This window comes from Diadema setosum, chromosome 5 (genome assembly GCF_964275005.1).
Source record: "Diadema setosum chromosome 5, eeDiaSeto1, whole genome shotgun sequence".
Taxonomy (NCBI): Eukaryota; Metazoa; Echinodermata; class Echinoidea; order Diadematoida; family Diadematidae; genus Diadema; species Diadema setosum.
Window position 1 is genome coordinate 2,559,541 of NC_092689.1, and position 7,529 is coordinate 2,567,069.

General features: G+C 38.4%; 1 long non-coding RNA gene across 1 annotated transcript; it reads right to left on the minus strand.

Annotated features, from left to right (window-relative positions):
* Positions 1–1,077: 1,077 nt before the first annotated feature.
* Positions 1,078–2,973, minus strand: LOC140228744 (uncharacterized). The gene is made up of 3 exons (XR_011901255.1): positions 2,923–2,973; positions 2,071–2,136; positions 1,078–1,431 (listed from the first exon to the last, which is right to left on the minus strand). It is a non-coding gene; the product is annotated as an uncharacterized lncRNA (long non-coding RNA).
* Positions 2,974–7,529: the final 4,556 nt, after the last annotated feature.

Below are 7,529 nucleotides of genomic sequence, written 5' to 3' on the forward strand. Positions count from 1 at the left end.
GATGCCGCCACAAAAAGGAGAATATATATATATATATATATATATATATTATAGAAAACGATAACATATACGTATATTAGATATGAATGTAGATATTTATAGATATGTATTATGTGCCAATATAAATCTACCTCACACATGTCACAGATAAACGGACAAGTGATTCACGACTTCATATTGCCCTAGATCTTTGAAAGATTGACAGAGACAAAGCGTGCTAATTGGTGACACATTATTATTCCATATATTTGGTATTTTAGGAGTTTAACAAAAAGAGCCTCTCTTGATCTTCATTTTTATGGTGGAATTTATAACCACGTCGTCTTTGTAAAAAACAAAAACAAACAAAAAATCATGACAAAAGTTGCCGTCACCATCTCTTTTTGTTTCGTTCTCCTCCTCTCTCAATCTATCTTTTCCCGTACATCTATCTTTACCAGTAATTCTCGCTCTGTTGCAAGATTAAAGTTTTGCAAGGGCAATAAATAAAGATTTTGACTTATTTGACTTCCAAATTCCAATTCTCCCACTTCTTACCTTTGAGTATCCTAAACATACACAAGATAATGATCGCACAGGAAAGATTGGTTTGTTTGTTTGTTTTTTTTTTTCTTTGTTTTTAATCGGAACCGTGCACAGAGAAAGTTACAATCATGGAAAGATACAAAATCTGATGTTACTTCGATAAATTTAACCTGGTTTTCATTCCTTGTAAGATTGGTTATAGATGCCCTTCGTCTTGGTTGTGTTTGTTATAAAGATTGTGCTAACACTAACGAATTCAACAGGATTCCACCCAAATGAAAATTTATAATTTGGCCAATATAACGTTAAGCAGCTTTCAATAGCCACAGGGCGATTCCAAGAAAACAAGGTGAATGTAGAAACTGGTTTCGGGGAAAGGGGATTACCCAGTCAAAAGGGAAACAAAAGCAAGCATTTTTTGTTCAGCTTCGTCAGTGTGTATTACGTAGATAAAAGTAATTGACAATGCATCAGGTGTGACGATTGTATCTAAGCTGGTCCGTCGACCTTGCAGCGCAGAGTGCGCATAATTATATTCATACGTTATCTCTTGAATATGTGATAAATGAATTAAGTATTCTTACTATTTAAACTGATATATTACAGCTGTCTCAGTCTCTTCTTCAACTCGGAGCTAGATATATTAATTCCACTCAGCATCTGGAACTGCACACATCAGATGGCGGCTGAACCGCTTGTAAACTTAGTGCATCGCACCTAATATTGTACAAAGGTCACAGCGTCGAATGGATAGAGATAGTTGCTTCGGGTGCATTTCTAAGGTATTCTCTCGGCTGCATTGCTCCCACCAGGACAGATACTCAATCGCTGACAGGCAGTGAGGGGATCTACCTGCGCCAGCGGGTTGATCATAGTCGGTGTACTGGGGTTTATGACGCTTAGGCACTGTATAGGAAGAAAAAAAAAACACAAAGGGGGGGGGGGGGATTATTGAGTGAGGAGAGAAAACATGGCATGAGTATCGTAGTTGTATGAGAAAAGTGAACAGTGAATGTCATTTTTATACATCGCCATGAATGTGGTATGTTGTGGAATATTGTTTGAAAAGAGGGTAATATGTGTACTAGCAGTGATCTTTCATGTTATCAGAGTCAATCGGAACATTAATGATACTGCAGTTGGAGGGAAAAAAACTAGACGATTTGAACGGAAGCGGAAAGTCAACAGGAATTGATATCAAGCGTGTTATATATCACACATTTCAGAAAAAAAGAAACATTGTACATGTACTGAAAAAATAGGTTGCATATAGCTTGTAAAACCGACAAATTTCACATTTTAACGCAGTCTCTGATGACTTTCTCGGAAAGGAAATATGTTTACCCTACGAAATACGATTTTTTTTTTGTGGGGGGGGGGGGTCTTTCAGCTAAATTACCTCATCACGCAATTTTATTGGTTGTAGTGTTTTCGTCTCTTTATGATATGGCTGTTACCAAATGAGAAAGATCGAATTAACGATAACAACGACATTAATGTAGATATCAATCACAACTTTTCCTGTCGTCGAAGAACGATTCTCACCTTTTCGCGAATTCTTCCGGCGGGAAGCAGACTGCAGGCTTGTCCCATCGTGTCACTGTGCTGTTGCTGGAGAAAGAAAGAAATTTCGGCTGAAATTAACGATTTGGGAAATTGGACATCAGAATTCTTCTTATTTTTTTTCATTAGAAATTTATATATTCATGAAGGTTATCAAATATTGTGAATATAGTGTGAAATATTTCAACATCATTTCACTCGTAAATTGGATGTAGTCAGTATAAATTAAAAAGAGCCAATGCTTCAACTGATGTGGCTTTCCCCCGCTTCATATCGCCAAGCTTTCGGCCCGCTCGGATTTGATCGTACCTTCATTTCTTGCAAAAAACGAAATCATAATAATCGGAATCGGAACATGAATTACTGATATACAGATAGTCTGAATCATAAATAAATATACAGAGATAGATCATTCTTACGGAAATACAGATTATATGTGTACTTCGAAAGGTAAAAATCCACAAACGCTCGCTCTTTCTTAAGATATGTCAAAAAGAAGTAAACGGAGGAGGCTGTCATGGCGTGAAACTCACGAGGAACTAAGCCATACCATATAGAAAACAACAGAACAGAACCAGGTTTAGGTCCTTCTGCACTTTCCTTTAGTAGTTTAAAGGGGAAGTCCAGTCAGCTCATAAAGTTAAAATAGTAGAATAGCTACCATTTCAAAAACTTGTTATATACATTGAACGTTAACACATCTCGAGTCGATAACCTGATGTCAGAAGGGGGTAACCCTTTCAGAACCACTACCACAATCTTGCACTTAACATTGTACACAAACAAGATGATGTTGATAGTGAGGGAGTTAAACAAAATTAATGCAATTATTACCATCTGGTTGTTGATGAAGGTAGACATTCCAGTGATACCCTTCTTGCACAGCTCACATCTCAGTGTACCCTAATAGATGAATGAAAGATGAAGAAACGTTATGATAAGGCTAGAAGAAAATCACGACAAATCATGGATTTCATTTGGAAAGACACCAAGGCGTCGATCAAAACTGGAGCAGTTACTCCAGGGTGGTAGAGGACGCAGGATCTGTTTGGCCTTCACAGACTCTCTGAGATGCTTTTGAGTTTAAATTAAAAAAAAAAAAAAAAAAAAAAAAAAAAAAAAAAAAAAAAAAAAAAAAAAACATTGTGGCCCGGGCTACCGCGAATGTCGAGTCCTGGATCACAAGCAAAGTATATAAATAGTCACAAAAAGACATGAACTTCACCTTTTTGTTTATTGCAAATGGTTATTTTCAGATATCATAGCATTCTTTTCAGTTGTAAAAAAGTAACAAACAAAACACACGACTGAATGAATTACAGAGAGGACAAAACTTGTCAGTGAAGTACTATAGTAATACCCTTTTATCCATGATATTCTCATTTGCCTCTCTTTTCACTCAGTTGCTTTTTTTTTCACTCATTATATCACATGTTCCAAATATATTCAGTGTATCAGAGTTTATCTCTTGCGATGTACGGTATGGACCATATTTACATATATGCTCAACACTATGGATCGTGAATGTTGATAAATCTCACATAATGAAAAATAAACATATACAGATAAACAGAGAGAGAGAAAGAGAGAGAGAGAGAGACACACACACACACAGTTGCCAACACATACGACGCGATAAAGATGATTGGTTACCTTCATGTAGTGCTATACACTGATGTAGATTATCATTCAGTTATACAGTCGAAGTGTAACCGTCAAATTCTCATCATTCAAAATGCTGGACCTGAAGTTACGTCATGCGACGTTTCGCCGATTAATAATGAAGTGGTTTTTGTTTTTTGTTGGGTTTTTTTTTTTTGCATCCTTCTGGCAGGAATTTCACGCATTGATGCGCCTGCCGGCTTACTGCACGTGGAAGACGGAAACATTGTCAATGGGTTCTGATGTCACCAGGAAAATTGCAAGGATTTTTATGTTGTAGAACTCAACAGTCTTTAAAAGCTTGTATGAGCCAACACAAAAGACCAAGCACGGCAGTGTGGACAACATCCCTGAATCACCAGTTTATACACACCTTACAGAGAACAAACGTTCCTTCAACACCAAGAACGTGGTTGCAGTTGACAGAGGAGGCACGTTGATTCAAACATGTAGGTCCATGGTTCGAACGATCGAGGGGTCAAAAGAATCCATACGGGAACGGGTGGCCGAACCCAGTCTAAATGGGAAGGAGACCGCCTTCTTTTCAACCTATTACATGCCTGGTCTGGGATCGGGCGATCCGAGAGACTCAGAGCCTCTTTCAGCCATCAGTGTGTGAACTTCCTGCACAACTGCACTCAAGCAAGACCGTTCTTCCACTGCTATGGAAGGACACCAAAAGAAGCTGATTGTTAATTGGCGAAACTTTGCATGACCGTAAGTTCTGATCCAGTTTTCTGATTCATAAGAAATTTGAGGCTAGTGCTTTGAAATACATACATTAGCGGCTGCAGCATCGAGACACTGTCCGAGTGGTCCTTGATTGGCCAGCATTTGGATTGGTTGTTCGTTTACTGAAAACAAACAAAGGATTTGATAAATGGACAAGTCATATCCATAACGTTAGTCTTTGTTTCCAAATCTTGCAGAGAAATTAAAGAAGCCTCTTTGCTGATGCAAATTCGCATTCTGTCATTTTGAAGACACTTTATTCGCATCTATGTCGTTACATTCTTTACTGTAAGGCACGAGAATTTTCTTGTGAGTTCTCTACAACAGAAGTCTCATGATTTACAAAAATGTAAAACTGATTTTCACGTATTTAAGTGATTTTGTAATCATTACAAAATTAGGCATTTTTCATACAGACATATTCATACATTCTGCGAAAAAAAAAATGGAGGTACCCACTCAAAAGACTGTGCTTGTACAAGGTGGGCACCTCACAGGAGGAAAAAAAAAGTGAAAACTGAACTACAAGTGTGCGGGATGAAAAAAAGAAGTGGAAGAGGGGAAAGGGAAGAGGCAGAAATACAAATAAAGAGACGAGACAACTAAAAACAAAAGCCTAGATCAATCGATACATTCAAGATCAAACCAACAGAGACTATTAGCCATAATTAGAAGTGTAGAGCGTTGAAAGCGACGAGAAAGTGATATATACGATTGTATGGAATTGCTGATAGCAGAACATATTATCTGCTCTGTGAAGGCGCGTGTAATAATGTACAAGTTTGCAACAAGAAAAACAGGGGATGCAATGTGGAATTCCGCGAAGGACGCGACCTTGTAACTTTTGTAAATTGTGTAAGTATAAACAGCATGCAATTCAACAACTGACGGGGTCAACATATCTACATAATAATGGACTCAAATGTGAAGAACAGCATCACTATTTGCCAGCGATACATTGTTGGTATCAAGAAAGAAGGCTTTGATGAGTCAATAATGTATTAATATTTTCCCTAGGACGAGTACTATGTGTTATGGCATAGGACCCTACATGCTACTGGGTGTCCTGATTGCCCTCTCGTTATCATTAACTGTTTTATGTTGCCATTGCAAGCTTCTCCATTGTTCATACAACGCCACTACTTTTGCTCATACATCCACCTTCACTGACAAATAACTGGTAATTTTCATCAATATGGCAGTGATGAAATAGCACATGGTTCTTTTGAAATCATCCATTTCTACATTATTTGATAAATTTTCGTTAATACATCCACCATGTAATTACGATTGTCAGCAGGAAACATGTGGTTTGGTGGATAAGACTCTAGACTCTCAAATGGGAGAGCGCAGGGTCGAATCCCACCCGGTACGTTCATCCCGTGGATAACATATTTTACTCCCTATGTCCGTATGGACGCGTACTTGATAATGCTAGGCTAATGAAGGACAGCCATCTTGGAGAAGAGTGATAACACTAAGAAGAATATCCCGAGTAGAGGGCCCCAATTATCATAAACATTATTATCATTACCATTTTCAATATTTTCATAAATACCGCAAATACAGTATTATTTCATCATCAGTGTAATTACACATTGTCTGAGATTATTTCTTTAAGGTTTGATTTGATCGTGAAGTAATCAGGAGGATGCGATAATGTAGCAGTACTACTGCTATGTAGTTTGAATCGCCGCTTTGATGATTAAATCAAGAGACTATCCATTGTCAAATCAATACTTCGTCTTACCGTTCAGTGGCTGCTCGCTGGAAACTTCTCGCTTGCGTCGTCCGGTCTGATATCCACCCATGCCCATATTTGGGTATCCACCCATGCCCATATTAGGGTATCCACCCATACCCATATTAGGGTATCCACCCATGCCCATATTTGGGTATCCACCCATGCCCATGTTAGGATATCCGCCCATGCCCATACTAGTATATGGGTATCCCCGATTTCCCATGTTCGGCATTCCTGTGTAGAAAGCAAAGAATTTACATGAAGAAATTTAAAAACAAATGTCTTGATAAAACGGATTTCAGTGTATGAATATAAGATCATATAAAATATATCTAACATAGAATATCAACAACCATATGCACACACAAGCACACGCACTTGCGTATGACACATTCAAACCATGCCACATTAATAATAATAATAATAATAACTCAGTATTCATATAGCGCTTATCAATGAAATTCTCTAAGCGCTTTACATACTATATACCAAAACATAAACTACTGCATGATCCAAAATACTACAATTAACACAAATAATTAATCACTTCAATGATAATAATAATTGCATAAGTACACGGTGGTTTACACTACAATGAAAGCACAATACCCTCAACAGGCTGGTAACATTTACCTGAGCAACTAATTACGGAAAAGATAAGCCTTAAGTGCAGTTTTGAAACTGTTGAGGGATGGCTGATTTCTTAAGCTCAAGGGGAGTGAATTCCAGAGTGAAGGGGCGGCGACTGAAAAGGCTCTGTCACCATGGGTGTGGGAGACTACCTTAGGGACTTTTAGGAGATTCTGTTCAGCTGATCGTAGAGAGCGGGATGGTTGATATGGAGAAATCACGCTAGAGATATATGTGGGAGATTTTCCTTGAAGACTCTTAAATGTGATAACTAGGATCTTGAACAGAATGCGCTGATCGATGGGTAACCAGTGTAGTTGTTGAAGAGTATTAGATACATCATGTTTCCTAGGAACCCTCTGGACAATCCTGGCTGCAGTGTTCTGGATTCGCTGAAGTTGGCTGATCAGGGATTGTGGGAGTCCAAACAACAGGCTGTTATTGTTATCAAGTCTACTGGTTATAAATGCATGAACTAAAGCCGACGTCGCTGGAGTAGTGAGATACTGTCTAATCTGTCCTATCCTTCGGATGGCTATCATGGCAGAACGGCAGATAGAGCTGACATGTTCTTTCATTGTGAGATGTTGATCCATGATGCAACCAAGATTCCTTCCGAATGGGGATGCTTCCACCACCAGATCTCCAACTCCAACGGACAACTGTTCAGGCA